This window comes from Crocuta crocuta, unplaced genomic scaffold (genome assembly GCF_008692635.1).
Source record: "Crocuta crocuta isolate KB4526 unplaced genomic scaffold, BGI_CrCroc_1.0 scaffold657, whole genome shotgun sequence".
In the NCBI taxonomy this organism is placed as follows: Eukaryota; Metazoa; Chordata; class Mammalia; order Carnivora; family Hyaenidae; genus Crocuta; species Crocuta crocuta.
The window spans coordinates 152,723-178,463 of record NW_027529583.1 but is presented as its reverse complement, the minus strand read 5'-3'; positions in this window follow the sequence as shown (position 1 = coordinate 178,463).

The following is a 25,741-nucleotide window of genomic DNA, read 5'->3' as shown; positions in this document are numbered from 1 at the left end:
TGACCTGGGGAGGCCCCCCAGCCTCTCCGGCTTCGGCTTCGTGCCGGGCCGCGCTCCCCCAGGCCCCGCACTCTGTGCCACGCGGGCCCATCGCCAGCTTTTAAATACACACAGGCTCACTCTTAAGTGCTGTCCTGTCCACACTCTTTCCCCCCACTTCATCCTTCAGAACCCTACTCTTACTTCAGGATCCCCCTGTCCCTGTTTTTCTGTATCTCCCCACCTTTTTCTTCACTGAGCTTCTTGCAGGTGACACGTGTTTTCGTTTGTTGAACTGGTTCCTTGCTTTCTCTCCACTTCCCCCACTAAATTGATAGGTCCGTAAGAGCAGTCCTTGCGTCTGTATTGTTTGCTGTTGTATCCTCGGCATTTAGCACGATTTGCCTGGCTCATGCGGGGCGTGCAAAAAATATTCGTGATCCACAAATGGCGGGTGCATGTGGAATGTCTGAGGTGTGTACTTGGAGACATCACAGGCCATGGCTAGGGATCACCGTGCCTCACCTTCCTGGCTGCCAAGTCTTATTTGTACACTGTCACCTGCCGTCTTGTGCTCTGGACCTGAGCGTGGGCCTGTCACTGGACAATTGTGGCCTCAGTGGAATTTCAATGAAAAGAGGCCACAGATCCATCGCACAGCAAGAAAAGATGGTGTCTGTTGCAGCCAATTCCCCCCGCCTTGTGGCAGGATGCAGAATGAAAGGTAGAAAGAGAGTGGATGTTCAGTAGTTCTCTTACTGTCTGGAGTATCCAGGAAATGCTGTTTCTTAAGTAACATTTCTAGAATACCCAGCACCATCCTCAGCCACCTGACATGTTTGGATCTAAGACCCACAGCATACTTAACTATGTATATATTCATCCCCAAATAATTTAGTATTACAGAATGTGAACCAATAAGCTAAATCAGTGTACATTCAAGAACTTAGCTTTGGGGGCACCTGGGTGGCTCAGTGAGTTAAGCGTCCAACTCTGGGTTTCTGCCCAGGTTATGATCCTGTGGTTCGTGTGTTCGAGCCTCACATCGGGCTCTGCGCGGACAGTGCAGAGCCTGCTTAGGATTTTCTCTCTCCCTCTCTCTCTGTCCCTCTCCTGCCTGCGCGCACGCTCGCTCGCTCTCTCTCTCTCTCTCTCTCTCAAAATAAATAAGTAAACATTAAAAATAAAAGAACTTAGCTTTATACCATCAAAGGTTAATATGTCCCTTATGTTACTAGAGACGTTCTCTAATAAACCTAAAGAAATGGATAGATTTTGGTCTCTTTCCACCTTCCAGACATTCTTTGAATTTTTCTCAGAAAGATTGGTAAGGCAAATCTTATTTTTTTTTTTTTCTTATCCTTCCCCCTCTGTCCCGGCCAAAGGGTGAACTGTGGGAAGATCTCATGGGTGGAGTCCTAAACAACTTTCCCTTGATTGAATAACCCTCCTCCCAAGGGCTACTTGTGTGGTTTAAGTTACTTAAAAAACAAAACAAACAATCTGGGGTGAGAATCAGTTTGAAAAAAACTGGAGGTTACCAACAGACTTGCCCTGTGCAGCTGGAAAAGACGTGGAAAGCACAGGCTCCACGCACCAAAGAGGATAAATAAATGTGTCGCAAGTGCCATTAAGAAAACACATCTGCGCACTGTCAGCCCTGAGGATAAACACATGATTGTTTTCTCTTTCACAAGGAGCAGTGATGAGGAGAGGCGACTTGATGGACCCCATCCAGGTCTGTTCAATTTACATCATCTTAAGGTTGAGGGACGGGCACTTATCCAGCCTTGATGTGTTCCCAGAATCTCTCATCAGAAGGAAATCTTCAAAGAAAACAAATAGTATATTCATTCTCCCAGAGCACAGACAGCCGAGCAAACAAGGAAAGAAAGAAGAGGTTATCTGGCGGACCTCAGTTGCCCAAGATTGGGGTTTTGAGCCCAGCATCCTTCTCTGGTTTTCTTCTTTGTCCTGATTGCCCTGCCAGAGGGAAGAGCTGATGGAGCAGACATGGATATCTCTTATAGCTGCTGAGCGTAGCCACTGTCTCTTCCCTTAGCCCTAAACCCCAGACTTCCAGGGTCCATGAGCTCCCCCAGTATCTCAAGAAGTAGCTTTGCAAGTTTCATGAACCATAAGGAGAATTCATGAAAGATAACCAGGAGCCTAGGGAGTCTTGATGGTCCATTGAAACCTTCATGGACCTAATTCGAGAGAAGGTTCAGATACACAGGGGATGAAGAGGAGCCTGGGAGATGTCAACCACAGGGAACTTCCATGCTCCATATTCCTAGGGTTTGCCGAGAGTTTGCTATTTCAGTTTTAGGTGTAATCTTCTTCTTTTTGGTGAGGCCAAGTACTTCTTATATTATGTGCCTAAATCAGAGACTATGATGAGTATCTTTAAATTTTTTTTTTAAATGTTTTATTTATTTCTAGGAGAGAGAGAGACAGCGTGAGCAGGGGAGGGTCAGAGGGAGAGGGAGTCACAGACTGAAACAGGCTCCAGGCTCTGAGCTGGCAGTCAGCACAGAGCCCGACGCGGGGCTCGAACCCACGAACCGCGAGATCATGACCTAAGCGAAAGTCGGACGCTTAACTGACTGAGCCACCCAGGCGCCCCGATTATGATGAGTATCTTAAAGCCGCTTAGATTCAACCATTTATATGCCCTTCGCCACCTAAATTTCAAAATTTAATCTAAAGTGAATTAAATATAATTCCAACCTCAAATTTTCATACTAATGGAAAGCGGCCTCCCAGCCACCAGCACCTCAGAAATCATTCACATTTGACTTTGGAGGGTGTTCTTGGTTTATTAGCTGACATGTTGAAAGTTGGCTTCGTATACAATAATGGAGTGGACAGAGATGGAGTTAGAAGCCTGTCTACATTCTCCTCATTCTGTCTTCTCCTTTTTCCTCCACCTTGTCTACTTCCTGAAACTCTTTCCATTTCCTCGTCTCTACAGAGGGGTGGGGATGGAGGGTGACATGACATATACTAAAGGACTCTTGTGATACTACAGCTCTTGTACCACTACCGTGTTGTCGAATACATACGCCCTGATGCAACCTTCAGTTACTCATTTAACAACCGTTTCAGTGCCAGTTAGGTGCTACCGTGCTAGTCGTGCAAGATAAAAAGATGAATGAGATACCATTCTTACCCTCGAAATGATCTCAAACATGTCTGTTAACCATGCGGCCAGCACTTCGTTAACACTGTTGAGGGGCGCAGCAAGTTGATGTCAAAACAGCTGTACGGAATGATACTGTGGTTAATGATGCTCTTGACTTTTGCCAGCATTCAATATCTCACATTAAAGCTTGTAGCATTTTCCTGAAATGCTACAAGCTATTCTAAATGGTCAAGGAAGTGTATTCACCCGGTAACTCTGGAGAACGCTCTCAGACACAGAAGCCCAGAGAGATTATGTACCTTTCCAGGGTTACACATGGGTAAAGGTTGAACCTGGACTAGGATCCAGCCCTCCTGCTTGCTAGCATTGGGGTAGTTGATAGTTAAGAAAGTAGGCTTGGAGCCTAACTCCCTGGGTTCAAATTCCGGTTCTGCCACTTACAGGCCGAGTGGCCTTGGGCAAGTTAACTCTCTGTGTTTTAGTTTCTTCCTCTGGAATGGGGCTAGAAGAGTAAATGGTTTCACAGGACGTGTGGCTTAAGTGAGCTGTTAATGTTGGAGAGCTCAGAGCATAAGTAGTATAGTTTCATATTTAATAACCGCCGTTAGTAGCTAGAAGTGAGGCTGGGATGCTTTCTGACATACAGCAGAAAATCAATTGACGTTACGTGATAATCAAAGCTGGTGTTGTAGCCAGTTCTTAGATCTGTCTGTCCAAGATATCTCATGAGTACATTGTATTTCTGCCAAAAAAAGAAAAACCTGCTTACACCCGCACCTGGCACATAGTAAGTGTTCAGTGGGTGCTAGCTGTTATCTCACTATATTGCTTTCCTTTCCTGTAGTGTTGGAGAGCTGGTTTTTAAGAGCTTCACTGGAACTGGGAGATAATGCTCCCACCCCAAGCCCCACCCTCCCACTCTGTGCATGCGTGCGTGCATGCGTGCGTGTGTGTGTGTGTGTGTGTGTGTGTGTGTGTGAGCACGCCAGTGGATAAGAAGGTGTGTGCTAATGGCAAATCCAATAACTCAGTCAGTAAATGATCTCAGCCAAAAGTTCTGTTGCAGGAAATCAAAGTCAGATCTGTAAACCTGGTGAAATTCAAATTCCTTTTAAACATTTATTGCCATTTCCAGGCAAGAAACATTTCCACCGATCAGATTGTTTTGGCCAGGAAATCTTGCATTTTAAAAGAGAGTAAAAAGTGAAAAAATACTTTGCAGTACGTGACACAATTTACAGTTCGCCTCTCAGGAATGTGTGTCATGTTTTAAACTTGAGTAGGCTGATATTCTCCAAACATGCTAGTGCTTCATATTTATAGAGTGCTTTATTTTAGAGTGTTAACAATGAATGAGAAAAAGCGGAACTTTCTGTAGGCATTTTTCCCTATTTTTTTTTTTTTTATCTTGATGCTATTTTGATTTGGAAGCAGCCTTGTTTTTTTTCTTCTTCAAACACCACAGGATTCTGTTCTCTTGCTCTTTTTCCCCAAAGGAAACACTTCAATTGCTTTTATTGATGAGGAGAGGAAAAATCTAAACATCAGGCAACCAGGCTAATGAGAGACAGGCTGACGTGACATCTAACAAAGAACAAAACCAATTACCCCTCTTGGTGTAGGTATACCGGGTTCACGAGGACACAGAGGAGGGGGGTGTAGCACACACACTGGCTGTGCCCAGCCGTCGTCCCTGGGTCCACCTGGAGGCCGCCTGTGGCTCAGGAGACAACCTGCTACATGCCTGCAGCTCCTTACCACAGAGCAACCTCTGCAGCCTCTCCGTCCGAGGGTGTTCTCTGGGCTGCGGGGGTATACTCCACGCCCTGCCCCTCCCCCACACTACAGTTACCCTCAACCACGGAGTGGGGAGAGTTGGTGAAGAAGAATAGCCTAGACTCCCCCTCCCCCGTAGTGGGACGGTCCTGAGATGTGCTCCACAGGTTCCCAGTGGGTCCTCAGCAGGCCCCACGCCTGTCGCCTACAGTAACTCACTTTGGCTTCCTCCCCTCCCCGGTCTCACCACCCCTGCGCCCACTCTGCTGGACTTTCTGGAATCACCTCTTGCACCCAGATAATCTCCTTTTGGGGGGAACCCAAAACAGGACAAGAACCTAAAACTATTTACCCAGCTGTATTTCTTATGCCGCTCCTCCCCCGCTCTCTGAGTGCCAGAATTAAAGATGAGACCTTTGTTAAAAGATGGGCAATATAATAGGGTCCCTTTCGCTGGAGTGTTTTTTATGCCATACTCTAATTTGGGATGTGTGATGCTCTTTAGGTTCTTTTTGTTTTTAATTTTTTAAATGTTCGTTTATTTATTTTAAATAGTTTATTGTCAAGTTGCTTTCCATATAACACCCAGTGCTTATTTTTGAGAGAGACAGAGTGTGAGCATGGGAGGGCCAGAGAGAGAAGGAGACGTAGAATCTAAAACGGGCTCCAGGCTCTGACCTGTCAACAAAGAGCCTGACATGGGGCTCAAACCCGTAGATGGCGAGATCATGACCTGAGCTGACAGCAAGAATCAGATGCTTAACCGACTGAGCCACCCAGGTGCCCCTCTTTGGGTTCTTGAAGCTAAGAGTTTCTTGGGATGCTGGTTTTCCTTAATCCATTGGCCAAATATTTATTGAGCACTTCCTGTGTGCCATGTAGTCTGCTGGGTGCTGGCATTACATCAGTAAGTGAAGCAGACAGAATCCCCGCCCTCCTGGCCATGGCCATCTAGTGGGAGGAGACAGGCCACAAGCAAACAATGTATAGTACATAGCACGTGCTGGAAAGTGGTAACCTCTGTGGACTACAGAAAGTCAGCTAAGCAAGGGACTTCGGTGGCAGGAGAGGTGGGGGCTGGTTGCAATTTTAACTCAGGTTATGCTGTCACTTTTCTCTCTCCTGCAGAGGGAGGGCTGTGTTGCTTGATTCTGTGACAGGCTGCCCCCACAGTTAGCCCCCCTTCTCCCTTCTCATTTTCCAAATCAGTCTCCAAGCAGAAGCTAATGCTGTTAATAGTCATTAAGGACAGGAAACAAATGTCTGTCTTTTCTCCAGATGAAGTTCTTTGCTCACATTGACTTTTTTTTTTTTTTTTTACTTCTGTCTGGAGCTTGGCTAACAGCGGACACCAGGAAGTAAATGTTCAATGAATGATGCATGCATGTCAGGACCTACTTCTCTGTTTGAAACCCAGTTGAACTTTAATGGCCAACCTTGCTATAGTTAAGATCACTGGGGCAGGAAGGGCAGGGAGGACATTGGAAGCATACCTAGTTCACATTCCCCTGTAATTAAAAATGAAGCTTAATCATTAGTGTTAAGGGCATGGGTGGCTCTCATGCACATGGAGAAAGTTGAGTTTCACCTTCTCTTGCCTTCTGGGACCATGCTGGTATAATACTAGAGGCGGGGTGGTCTCCAGGATGTGGCTTTGGATGGGGTCACCAGGCAGAGAAGGGGCAACTTTAATGTCCCCACACAGTGGCTAAGGACAAAGCTCGGGTTACTTAGGACAGGGCCTATTCCTGCTACTCTTTCCTGAGACAAGTGAAAGTGTGGATGGAGAACTGGGCAAAGTCAGTGGCTGGGGAGGAGGGTGGGGAGCCGGTGTTGGGGAAGGGATGGGCATTTGCACTGAAGGGTTCACGGTAGAGAGCCCCCCATCCTTGCTCAGAGATGGGAGGAGAGGCTGGGGGCCAGGAGGAGAGGAGCCAAAGCAGCTGCCTCAGAGTGTGTTCTGGGCATCGGGAGCACCAGTCATGAAGTGAGATGANGTGACTCAGTTGGTTAAGCATCAGACTCTCGGTTTCAGCTCAGGTCATGATCTCATGATTTGTGGGGTTGAGCCCCGCATTGGGCTCCACACTGATGGCACAGAGAATCCTGCTTGGGATTCTCTCTCTTTCTCTCTCTCTCTCTCTCACTGCCCCTTCCTGCTCTAGCTGTCTCTGTCTCAAAATAAATAAACAAATTTAAAAAAAAAGAACCCTGTTGGAATTGGCTAATCATTCCAACTAAGTACAAGGAGACGGTCTGTGGCTGCTTTGTCCCCCACTCCATGATTGCTGTGGAATCGTGCAGGGGGAAAGGCAGGCGGATCTGGTCTTCAGAATTTACAGGTTAATTAGGAAATTGGGAATTCCTGCTTTCTCGGGTTGCCTCTCACCCCTCTCTCAGTGACTTGAGACTGATGAAGGCAAGATCCCCTGTGAACATTTGGGATGAAACACTTTGTCAGGAAAACAAGCAAATAAATTTGACAGCTGCTTGATATAGGACAGTCATTAAATTTGCAAGAATGTAGGTCTTCTATTATTTAGTGACGTTAATCTCTCTCCCAAAAAAAGGAAAAAAAGAAGGGTTCAGAACTGCAGAGTGAGGAGGCTGTGCTGTTTACTCTGCTAAGGGCCCTGCCTCACACTCCCTTTCCTCCTGGGGCTCCTGGGCTGGACTCATCAGGCCAGCGTAGCTCAGTCACGTGCGTGGGTTTTCAGGGGCTGGTATTTAGGCCTCGCTTTAATTCCATTCCTTCACTTGCCTCCTCTTTTCTCTTCCATCACCTGCTTTTTTGGCCGTTTCCCCACCTTTCAGACCCACCATAGGGAAAATGGGGTGAAGAAATGAAACTCAAATTGGCCATGTATTTTACTGCTAGGGGTGTTTCTGGGAAGAAGATTTGGTATGAGGTGAAGTTGAAATGCCGGCCAAAAGGAGAGTTTAGAAAATTCTGTGGCTTTCTTTGTGCCCTTTTACTCGGGAGGGATGACTAACAATTGATATATTTCTTTTCCAAGAAAGGTTGAAATACCACAGGGGATTAAACACAAAGTTGTGGAGCAGTGTTCCCTCTTGACTCCACGCAAACACAGAAGTAAGATGGAATGTCCAACTGGTGGGAGGGGCCGTTGACAAGAGCTACTTTTCTGGTGGCTTTGAGAAGAGAGAGACCTGTGAGCTTTTCCTGGATGTGCAAAGGCCACTCAGTCATGGAGGGGGCAGCACACCCCACCTGGGCCTGTCGGGGCACACGGGCTGTGCACAGGCCTCCTCAGGGCGCTGTTTGTGTCCGTGCTCCCTAGATGGCTGTACTTCAGTGCTCAAGGGCAAGTCCTGCCTCTGCAGGGTTTCCTGCTGCAGGACCTAGATCAAGTCACTTCGTCTCTGGGTGCCTCAGTTTCCTCTTCTGTAAAAATAAGATAATAAATCCAGGTCATAAAAGTGTGTGCCCACAGGAAGGCATGCAAACCCAAACGTGTGCACACTCGTGACAGCCGCCAGGGTAGGCAGGGCTGTGAGTCTGAGCTAACTTCACCAGGATCCTATGCACACGAGACCATGCCTTGACTCCCTCTGGGGCCATGTGCCCCAGTCAACCGGTCATGTTGTCATGTGCTCAAGTCACCGGTCTTCCTACGATGGACTGGGATTTAATTGCTCTGGAAAGCATCCGAACCTTTGTTTTATGGTCTTTGGAGTAGAACATTCCACGAGACTCTTTCTCCAGGCCGTTCAGAGTGCTACTCTCCAATGATATCCCATGGCTAATTTGGTCATGAGTAACATTCAGCAAATATTTATTCGATACTTATTATATAATCCTGGGTGTTGGAGGTACAGTGGGCTGCTCATCAGATAAGGTCCTTGACCTCATCATCCCTCTGTTCTAGGGAAGAGAATCAGACAATAAACTGTCAGGTGGCAGTGCATGCTGTGGAAAAGATGTCACAGATCCGTCTCTCAACAAGTAATGCCTCCAAATCCATCCATTCATTTTTTTTCAACAGGTATTGAAGGAGCCATTGAGGAGGTAGAGAGCTGCCTGGACTCCAGGTGTTTACACAATCATTCTTCTCCCCTTCCTCCCTAAACAAGTCATCTTGTGTTCAACAGAATGATCTGGGCCGGTTAATTTTGAGCCAAACTCATTTAGCATGGCAATGTCCACCAGGCATGGCCACCCAGACAAATGATTTCCGGCAAAGGCATTACACAAGTGCATCCTGTGGGGGTAAGCTAACTGGCAGTTGGGGGAGGAATTTCCAGCACATGCCAGACCCTGAAAGGAAATAAGGGGAAGTCAGTCTTCACACTGCCCCAGGCTGCCCCTCCTCGCATCCACAAATTCTTGTACGTTTTCCCTATAGAGTGTTGTTTGTTGGTTTCGACTAGGGATAATCTATCTCTAATGAAAATCCTGTGCTATTTGGTGAGCTGTAAGTTGACTCTTACTGAGTCTTTTAGAACAATATTCATGTAGAAATATATTTAGGTCATTTCCAAAATGGAGATGATTGATCCAATTACGCAGATGGACGTGGCAACCAGCAGATGTCCCTGATTCTTCTTCCTCTCTCTTTGTTTTCTGAGAGAGTTGGAAGTTGGCACAGAAGAGGCCCTGATCAATGTGGATAAGTCAGTCACTGAGACAGGCTATTCTGTGTCTGTGGAAGAAGACCAGAAGCTTTCCTTTTGAGGGGATGATGGGCAGTGAGGAGAGGTAGGGTGGCCGAGTTTTCTAGATCCTACGATTTGAAAATCAGGGACTCAAAGGAAGTCTGTCCTTCCTGAGTAATTGTATCCCCAGGCCGCTGAACTTCCTCTGGGTTTCAACTTTCACCCCAGCCAAGCTCTGAGGAGGGAGGACAAAGGGGAGTCGGCCCCTCCTCCGGGAAGGGAGGAAGTAGGCGTGCAGTGTGGGGTGATCGGCCCACAGGCTGCTCCGTGTGGCCATTTCTCTGCTTCCTGGGCGCAGGAGCTTGGTGTCTGGTTTCTCCTTTTCCTCTGGCCCTGTGCCTCTGTGGGCCTCTCCATTGGCCTTTGTGCACATCGGGGTCAGCGTCTGTGAGACGGCTGCCACGCAGTTTTGTTTTGCGAAGGGAGGGGGCTCTGAAGGCAACGTTGGGTTTGGCAGTAATCCGTGATTTTTATTCAGTTGCTCTGTCCCTGTGATGTGAACAAATCTTGTTAGACCGAAGGCTACCGGTGTGGGATTTGGGATGTTGATTCGCCAAGAACCAGGAAAAGAGTAACGCAGGGGCTGCTGAGAGAATGTTCCAAACACTTCCGAAGATGCAGCTTTTTAGGCATCGCCAGTCCCGAAGGGGTACCCGCTTTCAAGTATCTCCTCACGAACAAACAGTTGCCCTAGGAAACTGTCCTGCGTGGCCCTCGGTTGACCTGGCTACAACACTTAAAGATGACAAATGGCATCTTGTTTTATAATATTTTATAGGGGCGCCTGGGTGGCTTAGTCGGTTGAGCATCCGACTCTTGATTTCGGCTCAGGTCATGATCTCATGGTTGGTGAGTTTGAGCCCCGCATTAGGCTCCGTGCTGACGACACGGAGCCTGCTTGGGATGCTGTCTCTCCCTCTCTCTCTGTCCCTCCCCTGCTCTTGCTCTCTCTCCCTCTCTCAAAAGAAATAAACTTTAAAAAACTTATAAAAAATACATTATAATATTTTATCTTTTTTACATGTCGCTAATATAAAAACTTACCATTTCTCATTTCGTCTGAATTAGGCTCACTTTACAGTTTGGCTATATCTTTTTCACTTAGAAGGCAGTATAGTTATTTGCTGGTGGCAAATCAAGTAATGAAGATTAAACCCTAATACATACAATTTTTAAAAAGTGGAAAGCAGCTACCCCTCTCCAAGTCATTGCCTAGAGTTAGCCATAGTTTATTCCTCTAGCTGTGTGGCCTTGGCCAGATTCCTGGGCCTCGCTTTCTTCATCTGTAAAAGGAGGATGATAGTACTACTAATCCCATGGGGTTCTTGTGGGGACTAAGTACAACGTCTCAGTTAGCTACCGTTGTCAGTAGTATGTACTTTCTGTATACATTGGTGCTGATGCTGCGTCTTTCCTAGCTTCAGACCTTTAATGGGCTGGCCAGACCTCAGTGAGCCGTATTTCACTTAGGATAGGGCCCATGTGAGTGAGGAAGCCTGGCCTGTGATTTGGTTTTATTTAGCAGGATCTGGTTTAGTTCGATTTCCTTCATGGCTTCTAAGAAATGCCAGGCTTTCTTGAGTAGGAGAGGGAAGGAATTGGAATGGGCCTCTTGCTCTCAGAAGGGACCTGACCAGTAAGGTCATTACTTCTCTTATAAGACCCTGGACCATCAGTACGGGTGCCGTCACCCAGAGGCCGCTCTCCTACCCAGAAATGTGATGGGAAGATTTATGGCCAAAGGAATAGCTCTGACTGACTTGGACAGAAGAGGGAACCAAAATCTCCTACTAGATGAGCGGATGGAAAATTAATTGGGTTTTTAGTTTAGTGTTCCTTTTTTTTTTTTTTAAATGTTTTATTTATTTCTAGGAGAGAGAGAGAGAGACAGCGCGAGCAGGGGAGGGGCAGAGAGAGAGGGAGACACAGAATCTGAAGCAGGCTCCAGGCTCTGAGCTGGCAGTCAGCACAGAGCCCGACGCGGGGCTCGAACCCACGAACCGCGAGATCATGACCCGAGCGAAAGTCGGACGCTTAACCGACTAAGCCACCCAGGCGCCCCTCCTTTTTGTTCTTTTAATGAAATGCGGAAGAGCTAGTTTGCTTGTTTTGCCAATTTCACTGTGAAAACCATAATAAGAGTGTATATATGTGGCTGTTTGTCCACAGAGAGCAGAAGAAATCACCTCTGAGCCATCTGACAAAAGACATGAGCAGACTGGACATGCTTTTTGTCTGCCTTCAAAACCAAGGGTATTTGTTCAATAACTTAGTTTTTGAAGCCCAGGGAAGGAGTCCGAGAACCTGTCTCCTTGTCCCGGTTCTGCCGTGTGTGGCCTGGAACAAGTTACTTAACCTCTCTGTGCCCCAAGTGTGTCATCTATTTAAGAAAATGAGGCTGGAAGTCCCTGCCCTCCAGAGCTATTTTGGGGGAATGAGAGATGTGATCATGGGTCACGCTGCTGCGTTGTTGGCTGCACAACGCGCACCCTGGACCAGAGGCTCCCCTCTCTGCGCGGGTGCGGAGCCCTGTGGGCTTGCACTGAGGGAAGCTGCTGGAGAATCAGAAGACAGGCCACTGCCCTCAAGGGACTTTGAGCCAGAGAGAATTCAAAGCACACATGTGAAAGCTGCCTGAACCCTTAAGAAGGAAAAGGATAAAATTAGAGTCACCACAAGAGCATTTGATAATAATAAGATGCCAGAGAGAAAATGTGCCTGGAAACCCACAGGGAGTTGACAGAGTNTCTCTTCACTGTGCCGTAGACTTTATGCAGGCTTATTAGGTCTCTTTTCTGAACTCTGAGGTTCACAGGACAAGGAACGGTGACAAGATTCCTCTCTTAAGTTCTTCAGTGACTTGCTTAGAGTCATCTTGTTTATTAGTGAATCGTAGGGGCGGGGAGGGCGTAAAAAGTGGATTTCCTAACACCCAGGCCAGTGTTGATGAAGTTGCTGGAGTTTCTAGGGGAAGATAAAAATACAGCGACAGATTTCAACTTATTGATTGATTCATTTATGCAGCAACTGCAAATCTACATTAAAGAATGCACTTTGTTTTTCCCTTAATAATAGAGATGAGATACCTCTCACATGCTGCTTTAGCTTCTTCTGAAAACAAACTACCAAACTGGTAACTGTCCAGTTAGTTGGAATTGGAGTCAATTGAACAGGTGCCCAAGTTAATTGTTGAACTGAGGACTCTGAAAACCACATACACCTGCCCAGCGTGAGACCTTCTGTCCCTTCCCCACCAGGTCTGCTGCTCTAGGGGTAGGGCCAGGACCCTCAAGGTTCAAGTCCAGCAAAAAATCAGTGCCTTGGCCACGTACTAAAAGCAAGTCTTCCATACACTGCCTCTCAGGCTGAGGCCAACGGTCTACTAAATCTGCTTGGGAACTGATTTGTTAATTATTCTTTTCCTTTTGTGTCATTTTTCAAGATAAACTTACTTGGGCCAGCCTCCTAGAAAACCTTTTAAAATGCTAATTGTGCAGTTGTGTGAATAATGTAAAAATGAGTCACGTGCTACACTCAGCACTTGACTAATTAACAAGCAGTAAATGAACCCTTGCCTAGCAAATTCTGTACCAGCCTGCGTGAATGACAGGGAGCTTCCTGGAGCCGCAGTTGGAAGCGTTTGGCTTTGTAAATGGGTTGTTACAGGAATTGGTCCGTGGAAATCAAGAATCATTAGGCATAGTACTATCTTTTACCAAAATTGAACACCATTGGTGGATTCCATTCAGGGAACGTTTGTTGAGCCCTTGTAGGTCTTTGTGATCGGCCCGCGGGGCAGGACTACAAAGATGAATTAAGTGCGGACGCTCCTAAAAGTTAATAATCTGGCAAAAGACAGAGGTGAATAATCAAAGACAGGCGTAGGACGCTGTAGACCACAGGGACAGAATCTCCAATTAATGGTGGCTTACAGGATGAAGATATTTAATTATCTCCTAAGATCTGACGTCTGAAGGAAGGCGGTTCTAGGGTAGGTTTAGTAGCTGGGCCATGTGGTTCACACCCCCTTCTTCCCACACGTTAGCTCTGCCGTCCTCATCATGTTGGCTTTTTGTCCTTAGGCTTGTGGTATCATGGTTGCCATGTGATGGTCTCGTGCCAAGGATCATATTCTCAAATGACAAGAGTTCACAGGTAGTAAGCAAGGCAAGGGCAGTCAAGGGCTGTGCCCCACTCCCCTGCCATTCATCCAAACAAGTCACACGGCTACACCAAGATGCGAGGCTGGGGTGCTGGAAATCCACACTGTCTGGACAGCCACTTTCCATCGTCAGCCCCATCCCTATGATCCCTATGGAAAGGAAGGGTTATAAACTCTGTGAGGCCATTGGACCTCTTTGCCACACGATACAGAAAGTGCTCATAATGCGGTTAAGTACAGATGCACACGGAGTACAGAGACAGTTCATTCTGCCTGGAAAAATGATGGGCGGTTTTGTAGAGGACCTGACATTTCAGCTGAGTCACCAGGTGGATGAGGGGAAGAAATCCAAACAGGAAACCCGGTGCACAGAGACGGAGCGGCATGAGACAGCTTGTCGGAGGTACTGTGCTCTTGGTATTTTCTTGCCCTCTTTACCCCATCTTTTTGGGCAAACCCTTATCTAGCAAGTCATTTAACTCCTCAGAGTCCTCGAGTCCTCATCTGTAAAAAGGAGGCGGTTGGATTCTGCAGCTGTGAAAAGGTCTGCAAGGTTTTCTCGCTCATCCTGTCTCTCCATTACAGAGGTTCCAGTAGACATTTCGTATACAGCTGACACAGGAATTCTGTAATCTTCTGTCCTCTATAGAAGCACATTCCAAAAGAGAGGCAATGTGGCATCATAAGCAGAGCATGACACTGGGAATCATGGACCTGAATGTGAAGCCTTACTTTGTCATTCACTTGCTCTGGCTCCTCGAGAAGACACTTAAGCTCTCTCTAGCTCACTTTCCTCATCTGGAAAAGGGAGGTTATGGCCTTTATCCACACGGCTCTTTGGAAGACAGTGATAATTGTCATTAATGCAGCACAGTGCTAGATACTTATTAGGCTCTCGGTAACTCTCAGATGAAGAGAGAAACGTGGCCAATACACAAAGGTTTAAATGTTCAATGAGGCATTACGTTGCATGTGTATTTGTGTGTGTGGGCGTGCGTTAAATGGACAAGGACTTTTGAAGTCACTAATCCCCGGTGTGGGCAGTGTGGCTGCCACAGGGACTTTCAGGTAGTGCTGATGAGACTGTGAATGGATAATGACATTTCTGGGGGACAGTGTGGCCATTAGAATGTGTCTTTTAGAAATGTTCAAGCCCTTTGACCCAGCAATTCAAAGTCTGAGAATTTATGCTGGGTGGATAATTAATGATGTGAACATGGGTGTAATTAGTATAAAGTTATTCATCATGATGGTATTGGAATAAAAGGTTTGGAATCAGCACAAATAACCAAGAGTAAACAATTCATTAAGCGAATTAAGCTTGACTCATATATTTTAATATTACCCAGATATTATTAGTCCTGTTTGGGGAGGATATTTGATGATGTAGGGGAAATGGTCATGATAGAATACTTATTTGGAAAAAGCAGCCTACAAAACAGTATGTACAACCTGGTCCCAGTTTTGTAAAAGTAAATAACTATCATGCTTAGAGAAGTCACTGGAAGGTAAAACACCAAAATGTGAAAATGATTATCTCCGGGTACTGGAAACACAAGGGGTTTTTATTTTCTTCGGTGCTGCTCTGAATTCTACACATCGCCTTGCATTGCGCATGTAACAATATGGAAAAACGCTTCCAAAATTAAGAGGAAATATCAGTTTAGAAAAATTACCAAAAAAATGAGGATGCATCAGCTGCAGTCAACTGTGTAAGAATACTCCTACATCCCCAAAGAAAAAGAAGATTGGAAGGAAAGATGTCCAAATCTATTCATTGATTTTCTCCACTTGGTGGAGTGATGGATCATTGCCCTTTTCTTCTTTATGCTAGTTTGTGTTTTCCACCTTTTCCAGGTTTGGCATATGTTGTTTTTATGAGCAGAAAAAGAGAGCTACCACCACATAAAGCCCAGGCTTCTCTGGCCCCACAGCTGCGAATTCATTCAGCCGATGTGGAGACCTGGTACCCATGGTGACCATCTCTGCCTCCCGAATACACCAAGTGCCATGTTCCAAAAGGCAGAGGGGCGAAGCCAGGGGTGCTGTTGGTGGGGCAGATGAGTACATTTTGCAGGCGTCAGAAGTTACAGTAGAACCTGTCCTCCACAACAGGGCAAGCCTGCTTTTTAAAAACGTGTGCGTGCTGATCCAATAGGTGCCTCTGGCTGGATGCATAGAGCTCTCTGGTGGCCGAGAGGTGTCAGCGCAGCAATGTTTGTACTTCAGAACCAAATCCAAGTTCTCTTAGCCAAACCAGCATGTCCAGGAAGTGCCGCATACTTGCAGATGAAAGTCCAGGACCTCATAACAGGTAGGAAAACGTCAGCCAGCACCATTCCCATAGTATCTCTAACAGAGAAGGAATCCTCCGTATCTACCAGCTAGAGGGGGTACCGGCTCCGCCTTCATGTCCATGTCAAAGGCGCTCAGTCCTGCTTGGTTTTGTAATAACTGTGTATTAAAACGCACGCCATAACAACTCATGTGTGAGCCTTGGTCACACTGCTCGTCTCACAAGCTCATACTGTGGGAAACTATCCTTGTGGGTTGTTTTCCAAGCAGGTCTGGTCTTCATGGCATCATAGAAGGTTAGAGCTGGAAGGAGCCTTAGAAACAAAGAAACTGAGTTCCAATAAAGCCAAGTGGCTTAAAGAGATGACTCATTACCGGCTGATCCAAGAATGGAACCTATTCCCACCTGGAGAATTTCTTCCAGCAGCCTCCCCTGTTTCCCTCAGGCTGCCTTCATCTCTTGGGTGGCTGACTTGAAACCAACACTGAGGCTTCAGATTCTCACTGTTCCTGGGTAGTCTTGTGTTTCTCTTTGTTTGCATCACACTGTGACTCTGTGCATCTTGAGGTGGGGTGGTCAGCCTGTGTGTCTAACTAACTAACACTATGGTCGTTAGTCTGTATGTAACTGTCACTGTATTCCTATTGTATCTCTGTCTTTTGGTTTGGGTATATTCCATACCCTCTACTGTGTTATAAATTCCTTGAAGATCATCTTGTGTGTCTTTTGTATTCCAACATAATACTCTATAGAGGTGTTGGGACCATTGACACAATTCATGTTACCTTCTTTGTAAGGCATGAATGAAAATAATGTCTGAATCATTTGGATCCTTAGACTCAGGACTTTGTTGATAGGATATTGTTCTATATTTAACTTCTGTATTGGCACTGGCTTTTAGAGAGGCCTGAAGATTAGTGGGAATTTACCCCCTGGGCATTCTAGAATGTTCCATCGAGAGGTAATTAAGGGGAAGAAAAGGAACAACTTGTACTCCCCAGTTGGCGAGCCATTTATTTGGTTATATATTTATTTCTGCTGGATAAAAAGTGCTTTCAGTTTTATTGCACTCTAACATCGTCTCAACATCACCATAGCGATGGCACCTTAGAACTTTGCTGCACAATTGGAAATCTGAGGATAAGCTCTGAAGTGCTCTCTGCAGTCAATTTGAGTATTCTGTCATTTTATTCATTTTGACAATCAATTTTTAAGGAAAGAGAGAAATGTCTGACTTCATGCTCAGGTCATATCTCACAGTTTATATGGGCTCAAGTCCTGCATCGGGCTCCGTGCTGACCACTTGGAGTCTGGAGCCTGCTTCAGATTCTGTGTCTCCCTTTCTCTCTCTGCCCTTCCCTGCTCATACTCTGTCTGTCTGTCTCTCTTTCAAAAATCAATAAACATTAAAAAATTTTTTAAGTGGGCATTGGGAGGNAGACCAGCGCGGTGAGGGGTTTTGGGACCAGAGCCATAAGGTTTGATTCTTGGCATTGCCAAGCTAGTAGGAAGAAAATGGATGGGGGTGTAAATGGGTCAGATGGGCCTTAGATGATTGTCGAGTATGTGTGAGGAATGTGGAGAGTTCCATTGTAAAGTTCTATCTACTTTAGGGGTTATTTAGAAATGCTCCATTAGAACCTTAGTTCCTCTCTCCAAAAAATAAATAAACAAACAAACAAATAAGGAAATTCTTAAACTTGGCCAAGGTTATTAAACAAATAAATGGAAAAGAAAAACAACATGGTTAATACAAGACTATACTTATTAAAACACAAAGGTTATAATGAGCACAGACTTTGAAGTAGGACATGGGTTTAAATCACATTTCTTCCTCTGTTTGTAACCCTGGGCGTCTTTGACCTTCTGTCTCCTCAGCTATGAAAGAAGGATGTAAGACTCACCTTCCAGAGTTGCTGGGGCCATGAGAAATTAATATGTGTCAAGCACCTAGAACTCTCCCTGCCCTTGGTAGACATTTCCTCAAAGTAGTTCCTGCTTTTTTATATTATTAATTTATTATTATTTATCACTAATATCCTAAGTGAGTTAATAATCCCAGTGAATCCCAGTAGGCTCACTGGGAAGGAGCGTGCCTGGGAACAGCCATTCCTTTGGTCTTCAGGCAAACAGGAGCTCCCAGGTCGCATGAGGAGGACCAGCCCAGAAGTCTCATTGTTTTGGTACTTGATTTGGGAGCCTTTTCCAGGAGCAGCAGCAACTTAATGGGGGAGAACGTCCCATCAAATCCCAAGGGATACCTAGTTTCATTGGGCGTGAGAGTTCAAGGATCCTTTACACAGGAAGGATTTCTAAAACAAATGACTCCTCAGTGTAGAACTCATCCCCAGACCTGCTTCCTCCTCTGTCCCAATGTCCCTCAATTCCCAGTGAAAGTGGCCTGCAGCTTTCACCAGCAATTCAGTGAGCTTCTCCCATGGAGTCTAATTTACTTCTGTATCCCCAGTACATGGCTCCTAATGAGAACTGAGGGAATTTTTTTTCTTTTTTGGATGGATGGATGGGTGGATGGGAGGAAGGGTGGATGGGTGTGTGGGTGGGTGGGTGGATGGATGATAGAAACTGACCTGAGGTAGGATGTCTCTGTGTTCCAACAGTTGAGTTTTATTTTTTAGTCTTTTTAAATATCTTGTTTGCTTTTTAAGAAAATTCCCACTAATAACCTACCGTATACCAACTGGTCTACCACTGAGCACCTGTTGTATACCAATGAGCATCTAGTTTTTGTATCATTTAATCCTCACAACACTCTGAGGTAGGCTTTATTAATATCATTTTACAGATGGAGAAATCCATGATCAGAAAGACTGAAGAACTTGCCCAAGTTCACGTACCATTTATATCCAAAATTTCTTTCCTGTGTGTCCTGCAATGCAGGCATACCTATCACACCAACCATTCATACCAGTATAGAACTGAGGAAGAGAGTCTCTAACCCAATACATTTCTGAGAGGCCAGGGGTCACTATTCGGAAGAAAATCTGATGGCAAAAGGGAGTTTTCACTTGGATATGCATTGGAGGGTGGCGGATGAGGGGAGGGCATGGATCAATGGAGGAAAGAAGTAGCAGGCATTCTTGCCCCCCAGGCTGCTCTGCCAAGTGGAACTCAGTCACAAGTAGGAAGGAGTGAGACGGATTGTTCTGTCTTGGAGCATCCCTGGGATCAGTCCACGCCCCCTGCTCACAGGGCAACCGCCACTGAAAAGTTCTCAGGCAGCCTGGAGACAGTGAAGGGGGACCAAATGTTTTGCCCTGTCCCACTGTCTTTGTTTAGGTTCAGAAGAAGAACAGGAGCAGACACTGAGACATCAATTCCTGTGCACATGCTTCACTGAAGGAGTGCTCTGAGGAAAAGGGGAGTCAGGGAACGGGACAGGCCAAGGGGAAAAGAAGTCTGTTTGCGGTCTTAGCCAGACACTTGCCTCAGCACCAGAGTTGATCCTGCCTTGAAGCGAGGGGACGGCCCTTCTGTATCACCGAGTCAGTCAGTCATTAGCTGTGGGCTGCCCCTGGAGAAGGGCTAGGTAACTCCCGCTGACCAAAGGCATCTCTCCAGACAAGGGATCACCTGTTGGGTGCTGTTAACAATGAATACTCAAAGCATCCGGGGGAGGCGATCCCCGCCCAATTAAGAGGCTCTGGGTAGGACATCAGCGGTATCCGCTGTACCCACCAAGCTCCCATATATGGTCTTGCTCGCGTGGCTTGTATGCACAATTTCCGCAGGGATTTTAACCAATGCCCTTCCCGTTCGGATGCAGACTGACTTGGTGGGTGGAGGTAGTCCAAATGAAAGTTCCTTCTTTGCTTCTGAAGGAGAGGGGATACCAAGCAGGGATCCCTCCCGTGACCTTGCCAGTCTAGAGACTTTCTGCACTCATTCTTTGTTGGCCACCTACTGCTGGGGTCCCCCTCTGACTCCGTCAAAACTTGACATTCTTGGTAAAGTGTAGCCTAAGGTTTTCACTTTAATGGAATTTATCATGCATAGTTCCCTTTGATGTAGGACAGCCAACATCATGACGTCTAGATTATATTTTCCTTCCTCTGTCCCCAAGTTTTAGTTCTCCTCTTAGTTCCGATGTCCCCCACTCCTGCTAAACCCCCATCCAACACTTCCTTCTCCAGTCCTGTTAATACTTAACCTGGGGTCAAGGTTTCTTTGGGTGAAGAACAATGAAAAAGCAATCAAGCTGGCCTTGAGTGCTGAGGGAGTGAAAACTGGTTATGTGTCTAATTTGAGACATTCCTAAGAGTAGGCTTTTCTTTATGGTCAAGATTGAAAGAAACTAACGGATGTGGGCTTTTTTTTCCCCCTTGCCTTACACATTAAGGATTAGTCATAGGATCATGTTGAAATTATTCGATCGAGAAATAAGTGATTAACATTTAACTTTCTTAATGGGCAATTACTCAACAGCTATGCCAGTGGGTAAATATTTACTCATCATCTATTCCAAGGAGTGAATGTTAACTTGAGTCAAACAGTTACTTGTGTTAGTTCTTTAATAATGGCAAAGTGAATTTTATGTAGCTCTAAGAGCTCCAATTTCCTGCCAAATAAGAGCTGACTGAAGGATGTTCAGAGCTCTGAGCCGGGTTTAAATTACAGATAATTTACTCACCTACTCCCCCACTCCAAAACAAAACAAAACAAAACAAAAACCAAAAACAAAACCCAACAACAAAAAACACTGGCGATTTGTTATACTCCTTGCTATTCATTGAAATCTGGCAGCCCCAAGTCTCAGAAAGTCAAATATAATAAATCAACTCAGTTTCTAAGTCCGTAGGTCTGTCAGCCTCTGTTTACCACAAAGCTGCCTGTTTCTTGTCATTACGGATGCAAGTCAGGGCACAGGCAGACCGAAGATGCCGAACGGCTTGTTCTTTGTAATGTGCTTGTAATTTTTGTGCCTGAGAATGGGAAGGATGGCTTGGGAGAACTTGTCCAGCATGGACGGAGTTGGCAGCTTCCAATCTCTTTGCTTGTTTGTCTCCCGCTGCGGCCAGCGGGACTAATTCAGATACCCTGAACATGCCCCAGGGGCACACCGAGCATATGGCCTGAAGACTCAGTTAAGAGAATAATGGGTACCGTCTCTTGAGTTCCAGCTCACTTCCAACCAGGACATTTTAATCAACAGGCAGGAAGCCAATTTAAAAGCTGAAACATGAACCAAGGTTAGAGGTTGAGGGTCACAGTACGGGACTTTGATGCGAATACGTCAGGTGTGGCCTACATGCAGACAGGTCAGAGATGTTTCCACGGGGAACCAGTGAGAGAGAGGGGGGAGGAGGGAGGGCGGCCTGGCATGCCGAGGCTTGTAGAAAGAAGTTCGAGAGGCTGGAACTTGGCGTGTACGTCAGGGCAGGCTAACCGCTGTAGCAACCGCCCCAAGTCTGAGGCCTTCACGCACATTTATCTCTTGCTCATGTCACATTCCAAGAGGAGGGGACCCGTGTTCGAGCAGGCATTCAGAGTCACCACCTCCTTCCAGTTTCTGGCTTCACTGTCCCTCGGGACCTTTGAGTTCACGGCCGCCTGAGCTACTACATCCACCCGGCAGGCGAGGCCCAAAACAAAACAAAACAAAACAAAACAAAAAAACAGAGCATGGAGAACAGTAAGGCCAGGTTTACGGGCACCTCCGCCTTCCGGCCGGAGCTGCCACGTGACCGCCCAAGCACGCAAAGGAGGCCGGGCAATCTGCGTGCCCAAGATGTGGAAGGAGACGGCTCNGAACAAGGCGGCCGGCCCCCCGCGGCTCCGAGCCCGTGAGAGCCTTTGTCCACCCTTCTTCCGCGAGCACTTGGGAACGAGCTAGAGCAGGAGCAAAAAAGAAGACAGGCGAGAAGCGAGTTAAAAGTCCCTGCGGCTACGCCGGGGGGTGGCCGCGTTAGGTTCACTCATCGTGGGAGATAAAAATGGTTCTCGTTTGGGTTTGTTTTGTTCAGGCCCAGGCTTCAGAGGGTGAGTTCAACTCGCTAGAGCAAAGGACTGGATGAGAGGGCAGTGTGCTTTGATTGAGGCCCCAGCTGCTCAGAAAGGCACCTGGGACGGGAGCGGGTCGCGCCCCACTGCGGGCACCCGATTGTGGGGACCCTGGAGGAGGCCTGTAAAAGGAGGCTCCTCGTTTGCCAGGGATGTTCAGGGAGGAACAGGGCCGGCGGGGAGAGGGTGCCGCGGTGTGTGCCGGCTCGATTCTGGAAGGGTCGGACACTCCGGCTCCCGCTCTGTGGCTTTTCTTCTCTCGCCTTTGAGCGCAGGCCTGTCTGGGTCGGCCGGGTTTGGAGGGGACCCGTGATGGAAGGGAAGGTTCTGGAAGGAGCGGGAGGGAAAGCAAGGGCCCGGGGCCTACCCCAACCGGCAGGTAGCGTGGGGGCCTCGGGCCTGGCGGGGCGCCTAGTGCGGCTCCTGACTGAATCACGCTCTCCTCCCCGGCAATTCCCACAGGCCCTCTGGGGCGGACTCTTTTGTGGCAGTTTCTGACAGTCCCAAATGTGGCTCATTGTCAAGCCCCTGGACCGGTGCCCGGGAGCCTGTTGGAAGTCCAGACTCCCAGTCAAGAATTAAATGGCCAAAAGCCAAGATAATATTTTCCCTTATAATCAAGAACTCTGCCTAGGAAGTAAGTTCACTCCTTTCTTATTTTCCTAACTGTTCTTCAATCTCCTTTTAGAGTAGCCGTTATTAAAAGATAATTTTTAAGTGCATCCCCACACACAAAAAGTGGCTTCATCTAGTTAGCAAACACTTATATGGCACTTACTCTGGGCCTTACCCTCTTCTAAGTATTGTACAAAGATGAACTATTCGATCTGCACAACAGCCCGTGACACAGGTACTCTCATTGTCTCCACTTTACAGATGAGGACGTAGAGGTAAAAAAAAAGGTTTGACGGCTTACCTGGGGTCAGGCAGTTGAGAGGCGGTGCCCGTGGGATTTGAACCAAGTCGGTCTAGTTTCAAAATCTGTGTCGGGAACTCCACTAGGCTGGCTTGTTCTACATTCTTTCCCCAGTGAAATCGTCCATTGCTTTTGTTAAATGGTGTCACATACATCCGTACAGAAAAATGCACCACCCCTGAGTACACAGCTCACTGAATTTTCACAGACTGAACAGCCACGTGCCCAGAACCCTGCCCCAAGCAGAATGTCACCTCTACCCCCACCTTTCGCCCTTATGCTGACTTTTATTGGCATGGATTAGTTTGAGCTGTTGACAGGTAGAATCATACAGTGTGCTTTCTTTTGTGTGTTCCTCCTTTCCCTCTGCATTACCTTTGTTGCTGCGTATACTTTAAATTTATTTCTTTTCACCGCTGTGTAGTAGTTCAGTTTGGGACCATATCACAATCGATTTATCCTTTTTTTTTTTTTTTTAATTGATGGGCAGTTTGGGATGATATGAATAGTGCTGCTATGTATGCGTCTTTTGGTGAACTCACGGACCTGTTTCTGCTGGGAAGTGCAAACCCATGGCAGATACAAATACGTAGCTTTAGTGGGTCCCACCAAGCAGTTTTACAAAGCAAGCGTACCAGCTTACAGTCCCATCAGCATTGTGGGGACTTCCTGGTGCTCCTCAATCTTGCCAACACTTGGAGTTTTCTTTTTATTTCAAGGCATTCTGGTGGGTGGCGTGTATCACCTTTTTTTTAAATAGCCTATTGTGCGGACAGCTCTGAGCCTGCTTCAGATTCTGTTTCTCCCTCTCTCTCTGCCCCTCCCTGGCATGCTCGCTCTTTCTCTCCCCCCCCCAAAACAAACATTAAAAAAAAATAGCCTATATTTAGAAGGGTTTTAGACTGACAGAGAAATTGAGGTGATAGTGCAGAGAGCCCCATGCTCCCGCCACCTGCTTTCCCCTGCTAGTGACACTTGACATTAGCGTGGTAGCTTATTGTACTTACTGAAGCAATACTGATAGATTTTCACTCATGTATCGCTCCTCAAACAGCCAGCATACTGAGGAAATGAATGACAGTGTCAGCATCTTCTCCCCATGTCACATGGAAGACTGTTGGGGAACAGCTTCACAGTCAGTTTATTCAGATGGACCAGGGTGATGACTCCAGGGCAGGCCTTTGCTTAACAAAGTCAAACCCACCAGATGATGTGGGGACATTGTGACCTGGTGTAAACCTTTGCGATCATCATTCTCGATCAGGGGTTCTCCAGATGTGGCCCAAAGCAGCACGCGGGGCTCCTATTAAAATGCCAGTTCTTGGGCCCCACCCCACACTAAGAAAACCTCTGGGGATGGAGGCCAAGAATGTGCCGTTTGGGCAAGAGACTTCAGGTGGTTCTAATGCGCCTTAAGTAACCTCGTCTGGACATAGAAAAGCAACCCAGTAAATAGTGCCTAGAATATTTTAACCCCAGGAGGCATTCTTTTTCGAGGCTGAACATCTAGCATTGATACTCATTCAGTTCACTCTGTCCATTTTTTTTTAAATAGTTTATTGTCAAGTTGGTTTCCATATAACACCCAGTGCTCATCCCCACAAGTGCCTCCTCCACTGTCCTCACTTTACTACAATAAAAGCTCATGGGCCGGGGCGCCTGGGTGGCTCAGTCAGTTAAGTGTCTGACTTCGGCTCAGGTCACGATCTCACCATTCGTGAGCTCGAGCCCACATCGGGCTCTGTGCTGACAGCTCAGAGCCTGGAGCCTGCTTCAGATTCTGTGTCTCCCTCTCTCTCTGCGCTCCCCCCCCCCCAAATAAATATTAAAAAAAAAAGCCTCATGGGCCAAAAGGCAGCCTGCTAATACCAGAGTCCTAAGAAGGATGACTTTTGAGTTAGGTTTCCCAAGACCTTGACTAAAAAAGATTGCACTGGAAAACATAAATGATGCGGCTGGTCCCCAGTGGGNNNNTGCAGCTTCTCCCCAGTGGGTAAGGAAGCTGAGACAGAGAATTAGGGCTCTTGGTCCCCTTGGAATCTCAAAAGGAACTTTAATGTCAAAGAGGGTGTGGAGGACAGCAGGAAGAGATCAGTGTGTAAAAGATTCCAGTGGCAAATTCCAGAAAAGCAGCAGTCAGAGCTAAATGGGACAGAGAGACAATACGCATTAATTTAAGACAACGTCGTCAATTTAGTGGCATGTTTATTGAAATAGCCCTTAATGTTCTAAAAAAAAAGCACTGGGGTACAGACCTCTGAATCCCTGCAGGAAACTACGAATTCCTGGGAGGAAACGGCAGCCCTAGTCCTGACTTTAATAACAAAAGGCAATTATTTTTAGTATTTTCCAGTAATCTCAGCTGTCTGGTATTGTCAGACTCTATTCATGGACCGCTGGAATTTAGCGAGTGAATTGAGTAAATGGGGAGGGGAGGAGGGAGGGAGGAAAGGAGGTAGGCATAGAAGAGGGAAAGAGACCGGAGAGAGAAAGGAGAACATGAGTGGGAGCTTACAAGCTTTTTCACTCTGGTATATTATCCGGCATGATGGGCCCCAAGGCAAAAGTGCCAGTCATGTAATAATAAATGTCAAGATCAAACCTCCAGGAACAAATATAAAGGGACTCTAAAACAAGCAATTTGTCAGACCGGTTTTGGGGTACAGGGAAGTGTAAAAGAACTAGAGAGAAAGTAGGGCAGTGATGGATTCTGGTGGAAACGCCTGGGAAGCCGTTGTGGGTGTTAGTGTTGTAACTAATTAAAAGGTGATG